This window comes from Pinus tabuliformis, chromosome 2_2 (assembly GCF_031772625.1).
Source record: "Pinus tabuliformis cultivar Carrire ecotype Pingquan chromosome 2_2, CPIR1, whole genome shotgun sequence".
Taxonomy (NCBI): domain Eukaryota; kingdom Viridiplantae; phylum Streptophyta; class Pinopsida; order Pinales; family Pinaceae; genus Pinus; species Pinus tabuliformis.
In genome coordinates this window covers 872,125,824-872,145,197 of record NC_142300.1, presented here as the reverse complement: position 1 = coordinate 872,145,197, position 19,374 = coordinate 872,125,824, and positions in this window count along the sequence as shown.

The following is a 19,374-nucleotide window of genomic DNA, read 5'->3' as shown; positions in this document are numbered from 1 at the left end:
ATATGAGTTTTAACAATAGGGCTACCGGGATCTACATATTTTTGCATGGTAATTTTACCCATCATAATGTCTGCAATTTTTCCAACTAGATGTATCCTTTTTGTGTCTCTGGTTCTTTTTATTGTTTTTTTCAAACTCATCTCCTTTATTGTCTTTGCTAGAATGGGAATCTCCTTAATGGCTGTTAACAAGGGGATCTTGATACAGACATTTTTTAATTCATCTAGAAAGCTATAGTCAGGCAACCAAATCTGCTTCTCCACTCCTTTATCAATTTGCAATCTTTCAGGAAAAGGAGGAATAGCTGAAGATGTAGGTTGCTCTACTAAAGGAGTTGATTCTTTTTCTTTTTCTTTAATGCTTGGGTTTTGAAGGGATACTTCAGAACCTTTATTGGCTTTGAGAGATTCTTCCTCAGAAATGCTTGGTTGTTGAGTACTTGTAGAAGGTTGGTCTAAGATTCTACCTGATCTGAGTTGGACCTCATTGAGAGGGACAACCATATAGGTAGGGAATGGTTGACCTTCCATAAGTGGTTGACCTTCCATCACATAAGCATTTTGAGGATTCCTATTATTGGGGTTTGGTTGAGGTTGAGAGGGAAGTTGATTTGGCCTCTGCTGAGATTGTAACAAGAGTTGAGAATTTTGATTTTGTGGAGGAGGTTGTTGTTGAGGGAATGGTAATGACAATTGTTGACCTTGATTTGGAAGTTGGGGAGCTTGCTGATTCTGAAAGGATTGAGGATATTGGGCAAATCTCCCATAAGGATTTTGCATTTGCATGCTTTTCAACCATGCTTGGAAAGGATTTTGTGGTTGTGACCAAGGTTGTTGCCAAGGATTCCAATTTGGTGGGGGCTGGAAATTCATAGAGTTGTTAAACCCTTGATTTTGCTGCCCCTGCCAAGGTTTCCTTGCAACAAAACAAAGAGATTCAAGCGTACTTGGATCTTCTTGAAAGACTGCTTTGAGGCCAGGGATTGAAGGACATTCCTTGGTCTCATGGGTTTCTGAGCAAATTACACAGATTTCCACAACTTGTGCTTCCAAGGGACATTCCCTTAAAGCATGCTTCTTTCTACACTTCGGGCAAAAAATGGTCATAGCCTCGGCTTCTGCCTTTTGTTTATTCTGAATCTTAAGGGTATCAATTTGTTCACTAAGACTCCCTAAGATGTCAGTTTTAAATTCATCTAGCATATTACCGATTTCAGCCCTACTCACTGATCCTGTTGCAGATTTATTTGCCCTAAGGAGAGAAGGATCTCTAGGCCCTTTTTGAGTTTTTGATTTGCCTCTTGAGAGATGGGTACATAGTTCTGCTATATCACTGAGAGGAAGTTGAGAAATATCCCCTTTCCCCATCATGTTTAAGATATCTATCCACTCATCCCTAATGGCTTTTAATAAGAGGGCTTTTAAGGTCTCTTCATCCAAGGTGCTCATTTTTGCTCTTTTAAAATTATATTGAAATCTCTCAAGTAAATCTTCTAAGCTCTCATCTTCTTTTTGCATCATTTTAAAAACTTCACCCTTATGATCAGTAGGCATACAATAGTCCAAATACCTATCCAAAAAGGTTTGTTTCATTTCATCCCAGGTCCTAATGGACTGAGTAACTAATCCCATGAACCATTTCAAAGCTTGATCTTTTAATGTTGATGGGAACAGTTTGAGTTTCTGAGTATCATCCATATAGTCATAAGTTCGACACACAACTTCAAATTCAAACAAGAATGTTTCAGGGTCCTCAGTTCTTAATCCATGAAAATTTGGGAGGACGGATGGTGATATGTTTTTCATGGTGGCTCGGGAGTCCTCATCAACAATGGGAAACCCAAATGTGTTATCCCCATCTCTATTTCCTCCAGTGGGACCTCTACCTCCTCCATTGTTATTGTTATTTCCTCCTCCTCCTCTACCTCTACCTCTACCGCCTCCTTCTTCCTCTGCCATGATGATTCTCCTAGGGATTTCAAAATCTTCTGGTTCTTCTACAAAGGGTGAATGAGAAGAGATTTCTCCTTCCTCTTCAGGTGAGTCTATTTCCTCAATTACAATTGGTTGTCTGGTAGGAGAAAGAGAAGAGTCTCTTCCTAGTTCAAACTCAATAGAAGGTATAGGAGAGTCAACTCTTGGTTCTTGAATTTCAGGACTAGGAGTTTCGGTTGGAGATAAGGGAGGTATCTCTTGTCTATCTCTTGAAGCAGATGGACTTGTAAAAATTGAACTTCGAGCTCTAGCTAAAAACCTTCCCCTAGAATCTCTAGCTCTATGCATGTCATTTTTATTTTATCCTCAAGTCAAGTTAAATAGTTCTTTTTCTGATCTTCCAGTTCACTCTAGGTGCAAGAAGAGAGCATACTTAAGAAACTATTAGATTAATAACTTTTCCTTTCTGATCCTCCAGATCACTTCAAAGTGCAAGAGGAGAGCATACTTAGATAGGTTATTAACTTCTTTTCTTGAAGTTGTTGTTTTTTTTTTCTTCTAAGAATATGGCTACTTAATTTCACTTCCCCGGCAATGGCGCCAAAATGTTTAGTCAATTTAGTGTTATTTAAATTGGTAGTATTTATTGTCAACCCGGGGCTCGTAAGCTGATGAAGTGAAGGTGTACTATATGTACTTAAGTATCCTCTTAGAGTTTTTCTTATCGTTGGGGGTGTTGTTGCGGTTTAATTATGTTCCTAAATGGAATGAGAATTTATAAACAAATGAGTGATGGTGTGTGTGTAGAGTGAATTCTAAATGAGTGGAAGTGTGTGTTGAGTGATCTCTAACTATTTGCTTGAAAGGAAATGCTTGGAATGAATAAATGAAATTGAAATGGCTTGAAATAAACTTGAAAGCAAATGACCACTACCAATGGCACTAGACACTGTTCAAGTTGCTGCTAATAAAAGGAAAAGAAAATCACTTTTAAAACCCAAGAATAAAGATTATCTCTCTCTATCTCGATGCCTCAAAGCACATGTACTGTGTAAAGCACGGAAAGAAAGTAGCTTAAGTGGAATTATAAAAGTGAGAAAAATATGCTTGAAAGACTAATGATAATAATTTGCTATTTCTAATTCTCTACTTCAGCCATATGTACTATGGAAAGCATGATTAGAAAGTAGTGAGGAAATAGTCTAGGAAGCACTTTAAAATCAAAAACTTCTACTTTAAAGACTAGTGGTAATGATTTACTCTTTCTAACTCAATACTTCAAAGCACATGTACTGTGTAAAGTACGGAAAGAAAGTAGCTTAAGAACAGTCCAAAAAGCACCCAAACAAGCTGCAAGTTAGTGATATTTTGATCTTAAAAGATAGTAGTTTATGATGAAGATCATTCATGTATGTTAACAACTTTTTGAGAAATAAGATTAAAAACTAACTATAAAGACAAAGGCAGCACTTGAATTGTCAACTTCAAATACCATTAGCTGTAAAGCAAACACAACACATATAAAAATAAATCCCGGGCTAAAAGAAACCTGCAAAGAAATAACACTGATCAGCTGAAAATAAAGGAAAACAAGTAAATAAAACTATACATGCTTAAGGAAACAAATGAGAAAATAATGAAATGCTGCACATGAAATACTTTACAAAGGCTGAGATGAGCAGGGGCCCTCTGTTCATTCAGCCACAAGAGAACTCAAAGATCTGGAAACTTCAAAACAGTGCTATATTGATTTCTCCATTTGCAAAAAGTTTACAAAACAGAGTGTTGGAATAGCACTAGAAAACAGAGTTCACAAACGCTTCTAAATTCAACACGAGTGCAGCAAAATACAACTAATCAAAAGTTCTTTGAGCGTACGCAGACGCATCAATTTATAGGAGCTTCTAAGTTATCCTACGCGTACAACTAGTTAACAGAAAAACAATAAAACAGTATGCGTATTAATGGTCCTTGGACACATCACGGTTGCGTGGACGAGTTCAGTGGTTCTTGTCGACATGGATAATAAATCCCCTGTTGGATTGCGTCCTCTGCCACCCGTAGATCATAGACAGATCACCATTTAAGGTGCCGTGACCAAACAGCTCTCAAACACCGTTTAAACCACCTTGAGTTGACCGTGGCTAAACCAGCTTTGACCATGGGTGAAAGTGACGTGGATGGCTGGAACAAAGGGACAGGAACCTCGAGCACACTGATACCTGAGTGCCCATGTGGCCCATCTAGCAAACCGACACGTGGATCATAGTATTTAACAAAAAGGCTGCAGGATCTTCAGATAGCTGCGGGATCATCAGATAGCTGCGGGATTCCTGCAAGTAAGTCAAAAACTAAACAAATAGTCATCCATTAGCAAAACTTGCTTGATCATGCTTATTGACACTGAATGTAATGATCTGAGAGGTTTTATGGTGAAAATGAGGCAAAAGTGAAGGAAAGATAAGGAAAAGTGGAGGAAAATGGTAGACAAATGGGTGTAAAATAGAGGTTCTACAAAGAGATCTGCACACTTACTTATCAAAACTGACCAAAGAAAGAACTAAAGAAAGAGAGTTTTGTCTAGCTTAACCTAATTCCTGCCCTAAAAACAAAAAATGTTGATCAGTAACCTATGAACAGAAAATCATGTGAGAAAACCATGGTAAATGAATAGGAAATGATCTAAGCATGTGAATCTAAGCTACTATCAACTTTTCCAAATCAAGTTATCACACTAGCAGTTGTATGAAAGAGCAAAAATTATGTTTTTCGTGGCAGCAGTAGTGCCTTGACATCAAATCATAGCCCCAAGAAAGGAGAAAGGAGATCAGGGCCTACTGTGGCCTTTTTGACTCTTATTTTTTCACTATAGCAACCTACTTGCACAACTAATATAAAGACAACTATGCTAATCATCAAAAGCAACCTAAGTTAACAAAGCAATATTAACCTAAGAAATAGAAATTATCTTATGAATGAAAGAAAAAAATATAAATACAAAAAGGAGGTGTTGGATAGCTTGGGTTAGGCCTTAACCCAAGAGCTTCAGCCCTCTAAAAAAGATCATTGCTGGCTCAAAAACCGTTTCATCTTCATTTATCAAAAAAATAGCAGTTACATCACATAAATTGTCTTCAAAAATAACTCGAAACTAAGCTGACCAATGTGCTTCACAATAGTGAAAAAATATACTAACAACTGGCTAACCTACTGAGGCTCGAAGCCTTCTTATTTATACAAGTGGGGACTCCCAATAGTCCTCCTAAAATCAAGGAACTCGGCTTCCTAGAATTGAAGATAACAGTAGTCCTACTTGACTTGCTCGGCTGCCCCTTGGAATCATCAATGTAGGCCTTTGTGCTCTGAGTTTCCGATGGATGATTCTAGGAAAGAGGTCATTAATGAATGAGACACCCTCCCTACAAGTCCTCTTCCCTATTTCCTCGAGTTTGGCTGCCATTTGCTCATAAATTCCTTGTCCTTGTCCAAAATTGCCCAAAAAATCTGCAATAAACACTCGTTAGACTACATGGCAAAGTGACTAACCCAATTCACTCTATTGACATAAATATATTCAAAAAAATGCACAAAACTATTGACAATGGTGGATTAAATCAAAATAAGAGGTAGAATGAGCCCATATAGTTACCCATTTTCATGGCTCATCAATTAGATTGATTGATGCAAGAGCATTCAACTCAACAATATCATTGTATTTTACTAAACATATGGGATCTTGTGTTTTAATGAAGTTGGTTTCCTAAGTGCTGCATTAATGTAACTATTTAGGCTTTTAAGCGATTTTAATGGGAATAGGATTTAATTTAATATTGTGAGACATATTTGTAAATGTTCTCGAATGTAGGAGAACATGACAGAATCAGGATGATTGAGAGATTGAGGGATTTGAGAATTAATTGTAAAACTTATATTAGGAGTTAGTTCATGATTTTGTGGATTAGAGAAGATCCTTAGAGATGAGGAAGATATTTTAGGATTTTGTTGAGAAGCTTATGGATCTAAAGCAGAAATTGGCTGTAGAATCCTTTTGTATAAATGCAAGCCATAAAGGCAGAGAAAAGAGTTAGTTGGTTGGTCAAGTTAGTCAAGTTGTAGTTAGAGGTTTGATTGTAAGCCTATCGGCAGGTAGGAAGACAAAGGCCACTGATTAGAAGATTATAAAAAAGAGGGAGAGAGACTCTTATGTAAATAATTTTTTATTATTGCAAACAACTCGATTTTGAGTTCATATGTGTGTATTGATTAATTGAAATATAGACTATGTATGATCTTGAGAATTTTGTGTAACATAGGTTGTAGGGGCAGAATCCAAAGGAAAAATACAGAGAAGAGTAACAGAGAGGTGTTATGGCTTTACACATACTAACGGTATAGGAGTGACCGTGATTAACAAGAGCACAAAAAGTTAATCTTAGGATGGAGTCACACAACAAAACAAAGAAAGAACGAGAAACCCTGAAGTAACCTGAAACCACAGAGAACATTGAAGAAATGGCGTAAAATCTAAGTAAAGAGACAGAAGAAGAAGTGAAGTGTTGATGCACAGGAGCCGTTGGATATAAAAGATCAATAGATGAGATTTGTTCGTGATTGGCAGCCATGATTAAGTCACATAAGATGGAGCTAAGAAATGAACGGTGGAGGATCACCGACAAACCCTGCATCGCAATATTTATTGTGTGAGGAATGAACCTTGGGCCACAAGAAAGTGCGACGTCCGACATCCGATGCAATCAACGATTAGATCGCATTGCAACATTTAATGGTAGGAGTACCGTGCCCTTAACAACTGTGATATGCGGCATTGCGATGTGCGATGTTAAGTGGACCGAGAAGTCTTGCAACGTGTGATGTTCAAGTTTTGTGATGTGCAATGTAAGAGTGGACCCAATAAGGTATGGATGTGGTTTTATTGATTTGAAGTTTGGTTGTGTTATCTCATATCGGATGCGAAAGGAAGAGTCCTAAGATTCATGTTAGTGTGATCTACAAGATTGTGATTGCAATAAAGGAATCATTGGGTAATGTGCAAAGGTCGAGGGAAATACGAAATGGTAAGTCACGTATGTTTTATGTGGATTTCTATTATAAAAGCATTATAATAAAAATAAACTGCCGATATAAGGTTTTGTGGTTTAAGTCTATATATAACCAAATTAAAGTGCAGGGGTTGGTTATTGTGTGTGCTTAAGGTTTAATGAAGGTTTATGAGGTAAATGAGTCTCGATGAAAGGATATGAATGAAGGGTTAGACTGTGGTTAATAAACAAAGCATTCTACATGATATTAAATAAAGGGGGGCGGGGGCTTAAACCATTAAGTAATGAAGATTTGACTCGGCAGAGAGTCTGAAATTATTGGGGAAAAACAAGCATTTCATTTTATATTCATATTGTTGGTATACGCGAGTTTTCCTATGTCAAAGTGGTATCCGAGCTGAATTGTGGTTGAAACTTTTGGTATTAAGGCAGAACAAAGAAATTCTGTGTGAAAGCTTCTTTGAAAAAAATTTAGAATACAGTTATGTGTTAAGATGTGCATGCAGGCAAGAGGATATCAGATTCTAATCTAACAAACAATAGGCTCACAGAGATAAAATACAGTAAAATATTGGAAGAATTGCAGATGCAAGGGAATAAAGGAGAATCCATTCAAAGTGCAAGTGAATCGTAGGAAAAGATCATGTTGAGATCTTGATGGTGAGATGGTATGTTTTTGTTTTAATCTGATTTGAAGATTGGAGAGTTGTGGCCTTTATAATAATGCACATGTAACAACATAAGGAGGTGATAATATTGCAGCAACCTAGAGCGAGGAGTGCTCAATTGGTTCAAGAGGAAAGAACTAGAGAAATACTAACAGACTGAGCTCAGAGGAGAGAAGCTTAGTGAGGCATGTGTAGCAAGAAATAGACTTGTTGCTTAAGAGGTATTGTTGCAGTTCACAAAGGCAATTCCGCAGAGGATGTGGGTAGAATTGCTAAGTAATGAAGGAAGCTGGTAATACTTTCTAAGTGAAGGAAGAGGTGGTCAGAACCAATTATTTCATTGTGATTGAAATAAAAGAGGACAGTTGTGTTCCTAGAAGGTGCATATGAGTTGATGTCTAAAGGAGCGGAGAGAAGTGGTCAAAGGATGTTCCAGAGATAGAGAACCATAGAGCTTGCCAAAAGGCCAAGTATAGAGGAAAGCTTGGTGAGGTAAGTGGCAACAGGGAGGACTTGTTGTTGCAGAGGCTTTAATGTAGTTCATAGTGAGTGAGTGAGGAGCTCATGAAGATAGATATGGAGAAGAAGATGACTACTGATAGTCATAGTGGAGGTTCTAAGGAAGACCACAGTAGAAGAAAGGTGAAGAAGGAGGATGCCAAGGCATATGGTAAGAGGATGAGTCAAGAGGAAATTGAAAAGGAAATTATAGAGATGAAATAACAACTCGATGTGTTAACAATGCTGCTAGAGGAAAACTAGAGAATAGGTTGGGTATTAAAGAAGAAGCCAGTTAAGTGGCATAAGTTGCAGAGAAGGCTACATCAAAGGCAAGTAAAGTGGCTAATGGAAAAACTTAGAGAAGCTGAGTTGGAAATGGAAGTGTCCATTTGTGAACCAAAGCAGGGTGAAGTTCTGGGTAAAGAGGAAGACTTGAAGATTGAAACGTTGAGTTAGACCAAAGGGTCACATGGTTTTAAATCTGACAATATGTGTATGTTTGCAGCTGAGACATGTGAAGGAGGAAAATTTGCTGATATTGACATAAAGAAGGAAGAAGATAGGAAGAATCTAGATTTTGTTCTAAAAGAAGAAGTAGAGAACGATACCAAGCAATCAAATAAAGGACTTGATGCGATTGAGGAGAAGACCATTGAAATGTTTTTGAGTCATATAAAGGACTTGGAACAGCAGGAGGAATTGGTAATTAAATCATCAAATGAGATCATGAGGTCTTGTGGTTTTACAACTGACAAGTTGTGCATTAATGAAGGTATTGCAGAAGACAAACCATTTTATGGAATTTTCTTGAATGAAGCTTAAAGTTGCCAAGCAAAGTATGATGATGATTGCCTTCCAAATGAAGATCAAGTTGAGTTATTATAGCAGAAGGAGTTCATAAATTCCATGCTTAGTGGAGGAAATATCTTGAGTAGAGATGAGATAGTTATCTCTTATGATAAGAAATTTGCTATTGGTAAGAACATCGAGGAATTGATTTTCTTAAATGACCAAAGGAAGAGTGATGGGTAGACATCTAAAACTATCACAGAGATGGAGGATCAAAATTTTATTCTAATCAAGAAGGAAGAATTAGTGTCAACAAGAGGTTATACTTGTGACAAAGAAAAAGATAGTGAGGGTTGTACAAAAATTTTAGGAGAAATTTCAAGTGAGATGGAAAATTTGTGGCATGAGTTAAGTCTTTTGGAGAAAAGGATAGAAAACCAAAAAGTAAGTGTTTAGGTTGTAAAATCAGAATTGAATGAGAATGAAGAAGTTCACTACAGTGGACAAGGATATAAAGAAATCATTGAAACAAATAGTGTGGAGGAGAGACTAGCTGACAATCTCGTGAATTCTGTTGAGAATTCAAAACAGCATACTGATGTGCTGACAGAGGAGGAAGAATTAGAGTAGAAATCTGAATTGTTTCCAAAGGAAGAAAAGGCACAGAAGCCTTATGATTTTTATTTTGACAATTGTTTTATGATTACAGGTTTTGTTGTGGAATGAGAAAAAATGAGATGTTGCAGAGTAAGATATCTTCAAAGATATTTAGGAAGCTTGGGTGGGAGAAATATCTACAACAGTAACTAAAGTAATATTAAAAGTAATAGCAGAAGATGGAGTAGAAAAGACTGAGGAAAGTAATCAACAATTTAAATACGAATGGACAATGTGCAGTGAGATGCAGAATGTGAAGTGCCAAAGTTAGTGGACAATAACAACAACCTGAAACAAAGAGAAATAGGTAGAAGTAAGTGGCAGAGTATGTAGCAATCCAAGGATGTGTTGGAGATGGAGATTGAAGAATTATGGAAGTTAATGATGAAACAGTCCATGTGGAGGATATTAATAGCAGCAAGAAGGATGATCAATCATAATTTAAACCTGATTGACAAGGAGAGGAAGATGAAACAGAAGACAATAGACTTACAACAACAACAAAGGTGCAGAGCATTCAAACAGCTACAAACTAAAGTTTGGGACCCTGGAGGTTTCCTATTAATATATGAACACACATGATCTGGAGATCATGAATACTTTCTACTTTGGGAGTCTGATGCAGGAGCATTCAACTCAACAATATCATTATATTTTAGTAGACATAGGGTGTCTTGTGTTTTAAGGAAGTTGGTTTCGTAAGTGTTGAATCAATGTAATTATTTAGGCTAATTTTAATGAGAATAGGATTTAATTGAATATTGTGAGACATATTTGTAAATGTTTTCGAATGTAGGAGAACATGAGAGAATCATGATAGATGAGAGATTGAGGGATTTGAGAATTAATTGTAAAACATAGATTAGTAGTTAGTTCATGATTTTGTGGATTAGAGAGGATCCTTAGAGATGAGGAAGTGATTTTAGGATTTTTTTGAGAAGCTTATGGATCTAAACCAGGAATTGGTTGTAGAATCCTTTTGTATAAATGCAAGCCATAAAGGCAGAGAAAAGAGTTAGTTGGTTGGTCAAGTTAGTCAAGTTGTAGTTAGAGGTTTGATTGTAGTTAGTCAATTTAAGATTATAATTTTAAATTTTCATTTAATGCAATCATTTTTATAAGTTATACTAATTACTATCACAACCAACTTAATGCAGGGAAAATAATAAAATTCAAGGGAGTGATTTTTTATCATGAGAATATGAGAGGAGGCACAAGGCAAAATTGACAGAAGGAGCCAAGAAATAATTGGGGTCAAATTGGATGACATTTTCTAAAAATTAAGATGTCTAACGTAACCACATGCAAAAAAAGACAACGACAATGATATGACATGCATGTTCCATTACAAATTTTGTAGACTAATAAAAGCCATGCATAGAGGGAAAAAAACATAAATTTTCATTTCATAAGTATCCACCCGGCATGTTATCATAGCAGGTACCAAAAAAACTATGTTACAAGAAATAAGAAATAAGGAAATTAATGGGTGACTAGATATATAGCGTTAAATTTTGGATTAACATGTTCTTTTCTTAAGTCATGTACTTCATTAACCCATCATTAATTCCATTAATCCATTTTACCAGTCACATTAACCATTTTCTTATAATAGTAATTGATGAAAGAATATCCAACATAAATGCAGAAGACAATCCGAGACAAGATAACATAGAAATTGGCCCAAGCTAAGGAAAATCCCCAAGATGGGGAAACCCTTTATCAATTCTTCTTTCATTAATATCAAATGTTTAGTAGGTAGAGAGAGAGAGAGATAGAGAGAAAGAGAGAGAGAGAGAGAGTATGATAAATATGAGTTTCCAATTGAAGATATAATAATCGTTGTGCATCAACAATATTGGTTAAGGGACACCAGAAACCCTAAACTAATTCTCTAAAGATGGTGTATCCTTCTTCTAGTGTTCTACTCCATTGATTTCCACTTCTAGATATCCATACACTTATCTATGGCTTGAGGTTCCTCAACACACCCTACAAAAACCATATACCAAGAAAAATATGAATAATCCCAAAACTAAGGAAGAATCCCCTATTCAATTTTGTTGTACCTTGTTGTGACTGTGACTTGAAGGGAAGAGCGTCCCTAGGTCTCACAAACAATCAAACATGTGACCTAATATGTTGTTGTATCAGTTCCTTTCATGCAACCTGAAGAAAGAAAAAATACACAAAACTAGCACACAAAGCCTTCTTACCTCTCCTTTGAAATGCGAATTGAGTCATCGGGGAATCCACTACCCTAAATAGCCTTCAATCAGCCCTCCAGGCCTCCTTGCTATCTACTTCATGCCTCACACAACTTCGGCCTCTCTCCCACGATGAAACTACACCCAAACAAAGACAATCCTCTCAAAAAATCAAATCCTTTCTCTTTGGCATCCTAACCTTGGATACACACCCTCTTTTATAAGTAGTTTTCACCTTCATGATGTATAAAATGAGGTTGGGGGCACCTCAATATATAGAAATTGGTGAGGTTCAAGAGGCATGACGTTTGGGATTTATAGAGGTGATGTCGACCTTGGAAATTTGCAAATGAGTGGGAATAAATTCAAAAACACATTTCTCATTAATGAATTTTGATGATCTTTAGGTAGATTTGGTCCTCTCGAAAAGAGGAACTTAATGCCATGATTATGTTCTTGAAAGGAGCTACCGAAAGTGGAATTTTTCCCTAGTCTAGAATTTTAACACTCCCTCTAAACAATGGATAATTACACCTATATATATATGACATTCTATCATCATGAACCATCTCTTCATATGGTCTTAGCTCTCCACTAAACAAAGTCAACCCACATAACTAGGGGTTGAACCTGTTATCACTCAGGTTGTCCTTCTGGTCGACTCAAAAGGATACGGCCGAGGTAACCACAGACCAATCTTTGGACTGCAGGTTCTAGCCCACCTAAAATTAGAGAGGGCTCTCTCTTTCTTATTTAGCTTTGTTGATAAGGTTTTTAGGCTAGTTATTAAGGTCAAGGGGTTTCGTTTGTGTTTTGGTGGGAAGGATGATGCTTTCAAGTAAAGAGGTAGGGATAGCATGAAAGTTTTAGAACCATTGGGCGTGGAGTCAAGGAGTAGGACTGCTGGTGCATTTTCTTGGTCATAAGAAGGAATATGGAGCAAGCTAGTTGCCTATGAAACAATCATTCGAGGTAAAAGAGATGGATTAAAGGCTAAGGAATGAGGGACAATTAAGAATCTCTCATTCAGGTTAGCAGAAAGAAGATAAATGATCCCTATCAGGGAGAAGTTAAGAATTCCTAGATAACAGTCATTCATATGTGAAATAGGGCAAACATGAGCCATAACGGAATTCATATTTATGCCTAATTCAAGAGGAAAACATTAAAAAACCACAGAAATTGAACATAGAGTGCAGCTAAGCAAATTCTAAACCAATCCTTTCTTCTGTGGCTTGAGCATATGTGAAATCGAAATAACAGAGGTAAGGAACACTTATTGATTCATATTGCAGCACAAGAATTCCGCATTCAATTCTTCAAATCATTAGACACAGAGCAGACAGTCATTCCTCCAAATCTTTTCAGCAATCTTTGATTAAGTAAAACATCTCAGATATCCAGTGCGAGTCTCTAATGAAGATTATCAACCAACCAACCCTTTAAACAATACAAAGGGTCGGTATAAATAGGGAAAATTATCCAAAAATTAATCTATTACAGCCGACCTAAACGGGTCTGAAAGAAAAATATTACTTTAACCTAATCTTATCAAGAAATAAATGCATGAAAATATCTTTGAGTTGTGCTGAGGGCAGCCGTATCAAACTGAGTTAATGTCTATCCTGGGTGGCTTGGTGCAATCTTTCTGTAATAACTGTGATTTGTTTTTTACCTCCACCTCTAACTTGGTTCTGCTGTTGTTTGGTGGCATTAATGTGCACTAATCCCGACGAGATAAGTTTTTAAATGGCCTTAATTTCTTTGCTGACTTCGATGAAGGTTTTTAGTTTTCACCTGCTTTGATGTTGCTAAACTGATACTCTTTGGCGCTGAACATGGCCTCTTTAATGTCTTCTGCGTGCTTTAGACTGTCCCATCAACCTTTATGGCAGCTATTCGGCCCTTTGTTGCTTTAAAAACTGTGTTCGCCCCTTTCTGAATGCTTCGCGAAGAAATTTTTGTCATTTTGCGCCTTTTGGGCCTGCTGGAGGCTGAGTCACGAAGGGGCTTTCCATTTCGGCCTATTTCCCATAGCCATGTGCGATTAGCGCTAGGCGCTAATCGCGCATGAAAAATTGCCTCACATTCTGATTCTAGGCTTCTTAGGCTGCGATTTGCGCCTTTCGCACTTTTTGACGGTGACGTCAGCATGTGACGTCTGCAGTACGGCCGGATGACGTGGCTGTACGGAGAGGGAGGTGATGTGGCAGTGACATGGCAGGGATACGGTGGCAGGGAGGCCGACGCGGGATGGTGACGTCAGCATGACGTGGCGGTATCTGGTTTTGGGCGCACCGCCTTTGAGCAGAAGTGGTTTCAGTAGAGGGGGCTCCACCACAGTCAGGAGGGCGACGCATGGCGGGAGTACGGCGGGAAAACCGCCGATCTCCCGGACGCTAACCTTCAGCACATCGGGGCATGAAAACACCCGCCCACCGTAGATCTGTGGCGCGGGAGATCGGATGGCTGGCGGAACAAATGAGGCAGCAGAGGGATAATGGACGGGGCCCGCAACGAATATTCAAGTTTTTATATAGTGCTGCCGGGGGTTTAAAACTTAGGAAATGTGGTTTTTATGGATTTATGAGCGAGCAGGTTAAATATTTACATTTGAGACTTTGGAATAAGGGCGAAACATGGGTTTTGTAGGGCTAGGGTTAGGGGAAAAGGTTGTTAGTCTGTCCGAATATCAGACTAACTCCAGCTAGGACACGGATGGGCTAAAAACAACCCCAGATGGATTGTTACTTCCCAGACTTAGGAAAATATGGCTATAATGTCGGGAAGGGGGTATTATTATTTTTTTTGGTATTTTTTTTTATATAATTTTACATATTAGGGGGTAGGGAAATGATTTAGGGTGATAAATAATAGAGTTAGGAGTTAATGTGAAAATGACACGAAAGCGCTAAGGTGAGAGACCTTAGGCTATTTCAAGGGGAACAGGACTCTCAGAGTGAAACAACAGTGCTCCTAAGCAAAAAGGACCTTTACTTAGGCAAATATAATGGGAGATGATGAACTCAAGAGTTATCAAGCAAATCTTGACCTCTTTAGGGAATTTAGTAAGTGATTTGGGGAAAGAGGAAGAAGGGGAGGTTAGAGATGTCCAGTTTGAGCTCCTCCAAATGGAAAAATGCCTCCAACTTGTGATCTGAATAAATATGACACTTGACAACATGAAATGGATCACAAGCCAAGATTCTGCAACCAGACACCTACCTACCCAGCCTACCTTCCTAACATTTTTTCTTCTTTTTGGGTGGGTGCACTTAGACTTGCAGACCCAACTTTAAAATTTTTCTTTTGACTGCCCTCCTATCTAAATCAAACCTTATTCCTGCCAAGGGCCCAGATTAAGCAGTTGGGCTCCCTTGATTCTCTACCTATCTACAAATCTGCCAAGATTAAGCTCTTTGGACAGATATTCATTCTCTATTTCTAAAGCAAGAAATTGAAACCTAGGGAGGCCAAGATTAAGCTGTTTGGCCTTCCCTTTTACAGAACATTCTTCAAAAATGGTTAAGTCATCAAAATTGGAATACAGCAGTGGCATTTAGACTGGCACACTTTCATGGCCTCTTCTTTGACCTCTTTAGGAAATATGGAGCATTGCAGCATGCAAGGTATGACATATTCTGCATGTAAAACTGTCAATCGTGAAAGATGAACACCTGTTGCAACAAGAGGCTAACAGTGGCTCCACTTGGGGATGGATTTCCTTGTGAAAAGCCAAGAACAGCAGGTCAAACTGCCTTGATTTTCTATTGTTTTTGTGGATTGAAAAACTTCTTTGTGCTGGCTGCTTAGAGTGTGAAACTTTGAAATATGAACAACCCTCTACTCAACTAAATTGTTATGAAAAATGAAGCACAGCTTGCTTTCTTCTGCATGCTTGATATTATATACAATGTTGCTTGAGCATTATCTTTGAAAATAGATCCAAAATATGGATCAAAACTGATGTATTTATCTTAGCCTCTGATCTGGAAACAGTGGATGATGTGAAACCAAAAAAATGCTCCTCTTTTATTGATACTGTTTGACTGAAGACTGCAAGCTGCAAAAAATTTGTTTTTACCATAAATTGCTATGATATGACAGTGCTACTCTTGCTGTTTTGCTGAGATTAATGCAGAGACAGAGCCTAGAAAATGGAACACTGGCATTGGCTGTGTCTTCACAAACATTGTTTCTGCTTCTCTAACAGCCGAACTGCTTATACAAAAAAATAAATAAAGTGCTGATATATACAAATATCAATGTACACAGAGATATGTACAGAGTTGGATTGTATCCCTTTAAAAGGGATCATGGTAATGTTTTAACATTCAGCCGTTAACATGGCCTTCTTCAGCAGTGCTTCCCTCTACAGATTTGAGAAAATATGTGTTATTTCCCTAAACATCAGAAATAACGAATGGCCCTTTCCATAAAAAATCAAATTTTGCATGCTTTCCCTTGTCTTCTCTTCGTGAATCCCACCTTAGAACTTTGTCGCCAATGTAGAAATCCTCAGCCTTAGCTCTCTTATCAAACATCTTTTTGAGCTTTTCTTTCAATATTTGAGCTCTGTCATAGACCTGCTTTCTAGTTTGCTGAAGATGAATGGTGTGATTGATTCTTCGTTGAATGTCATTTGGTTAAGCCTGGATCTCCTGTACCAGTTTGATAGTAGGGATGCCCAAGAATGAAGGAAACTTGGCCTCCATGCCATATACTAGCTCATAAGGGCTCATCCCAATGGATTTCTTTGTTGAAATTATGTTTGCCCATAGGGCATTTGTGAGCTTTTTATGCCAGTTCTTCTTGTTTTCTTCTAAGATCTTCTTGATAATATTAATGAGACTTTTATTTGAGGACTTGGCCAAGCCATTACCTTGAGGGTAATAGGCCATAGAGTTGCCCAAGGAAATATGAAATTTATGGCAAAAGTTGATCATCTTTTTGGATTTGAAAGCAGCGGCGTTGTCAGTAATGATCTTCTCAAGGCAGCCAAATCTAGAAAGGATATTGCACTCAAGGTATTGGATAATGATGGTGTCATTGGCTTGCCTACATGGGATGACTTCAACCCACTTAGTGAAATAGTCGGTGGCTGTTAGAATCCACTTGTGCTGGCCTGAGGAGGAGGGATGGATTTCTCCAATGAAGTCAAGACCCCATTGTTGAAAAGGCTTTTCAGTTGAGATGGGTTTAAGGGGCATGGGCAATAGCTTTCTTTTGCCCTCAAAGATTTGGCATTGTAACATGAAATGGAAAATTTCTTTATATCTGCAAAAAGAGAGGGCCAATAGAAACCAGTCCTTAAAATTTTATCAGCAGTGGACTTCCAATATAGATGTCCTCCACAGTCACCTGAATGGAATTCTTTCATGACATTGTTAGTTTCATTCGTGGTTAAACAATTAAGCAATATGCCTTCATGATTTATCCAAAATAATGCACCATCTACGACACAAAACTTTAAAGCCTTCATTTTCAAAAATATTTTCTTGGTTCTGGACAATCGTGGGGGAGCAAACAGGTTTAACAATACAAAACATATATCAGCATACCATGGGGATTGCAAAAAGGTTTCACTGATCTGTGGAGTCGCCAGCTCCTGTTCATTGTCCAATTGGTTAATGTCTAAGGCTTGAAAGATTGTTTCGGACATCAGTTTGGCTAAACCTTGTCCCTTTATGAGCTTGGTTGGTTTTATTTCTATGTCATACTTAAGGATATTGGCAATCCACTTGCCTCTTTTGCCCTCTAACCCCTCTTGGGTTAATATGTCCTTTACAACAGCATTTGGGACATAAGAAATCACATGTGAATATAAAATGTAGACTCTGAAATCCTTTATGGCTTTAACAAGGGCATAGGCCTGCTTTTCCATGATTTGGTAGTTCAAAGGGGCATCTCTTAAGGCTCGGCTGAAAAATGCAATTGGCCTTTCATTTCCTTGATCATCCTTTTGCAAAAGGACAACAGCTATGGTGTGATCAGATGCAAATGAAAATATGATAAAATCTTTGTCAAACTGTGGACTTGTGAGGACAGGGGCTTGGGTTAAGGCAGATTTGATGCTCTCAAAGGCTTGCTTGGTCTCGAGATACCATTTTACTTTGGCATCCTTTTTTAACATGTTACTTAGCAATCGTATCAGTTCAGCTAGATTTGGAATAAATCTCCTCAGGAAGTTGATTTTTCCAAGGAATGCTTGCAACTCTTTTATGTTTCTTGGATATGGGATTTGGAGGATGGCTTGGATTCTTTCAGGATCATTTCTAATTCCATCCTTTGATATGATATGGCCAAGAAGTTTGCCTTCTTCAAGGCCGAAGATGGACTTTTTTGGGTTCAAGGAAATGCCATATTTCCTGCATGTCATGAATATTTGCCTCAAATGTTTTAGGTGCTCCTGATCAGATTTGGAAAAAGGGGTTAAGTCATCGAGGTAGACAACTAAAAAATCATGTATTTTTTTGGCAAATGCGATATCCATTGCCCTTTGAATGGTGGCACCAGCGTTTTAAGTATGAAAGGCATCTTCACATACTTAAATGTTCCCCACGGTGTGGTAAAGGCTGTCTTGTCTTGGTCATCCGGGTGAACCAGTATTTGATTGAAACCTAAAAAGCCATCTAGCAAAGAGATTCTAGATGACCCCACTACTCTCTGCAAAATATGATCCATTTTGGGCAATGGGTAATGGTCAATTAGGGAGACTTGGTTTAAATTTCTTAGGTCTACACATAGCCTAATCTCACCTGTCTTTTTTCTTTTAGGAACAAGATTGGATACCCATTCAGAAAATCTGATGGGTGTTATGATACCTGCTTCAAACATTCTTTACACTTCCTTTTCAATCAAAGGGAAAAGCATAGGATTGATTCTCCTTAGTTTCTGTTTGAAGGGCTTTTGGTTTGGTTTTAAAGGAATGGTGTGTTGGATCACTGAGGTTTCATAGGACTTCAAGTCCTCATAACTCCAAGAAAATACATCTTGGAATTCTTTGAACAAATCAACATATTTGGGCTTCTGATCAGGTGGCATATTTTTGGATAATTTGACCATTTTGGGCTCCTTTGTTGTTCCAATGTTGTGCTCTTCTATATTAGTGTTTAAGGGTTGCATTTTTGGTTTTTTGGGAACATCATTAGCATCAAACATGTCTTCTAAGGGAGTGACGCCAACAGGGATAAGGTTATCTTTCAGATCAACAATTTCGGCCTATGTTCCGGCTATTTCCTCCCAATGCATTGGTTTCAGCTTTTCTATGTTTGTATTATCAAAGACAGTTGGGCTTAACATTTGTTTGGCTGTTACAGCAGTTACAGCCTCTTGAATTTCATTTGTTTGTTGTTATTTATCCGTCATAGCATCCATGTCAATGTTAATATTTGAAAACTGATGCTCAAGAGTGAGGAAATCGTTAATATGGGCATCATTTTCGAACACTTGCCAATCTTTAACATTATTTGGGACAACAGGCCTATGTTTTATCTCAGCAGTAAAGTGGTGATTGGGCTCAAAGGGAAGCTTGCATGTACTAGCAAAAGTGGCTAGG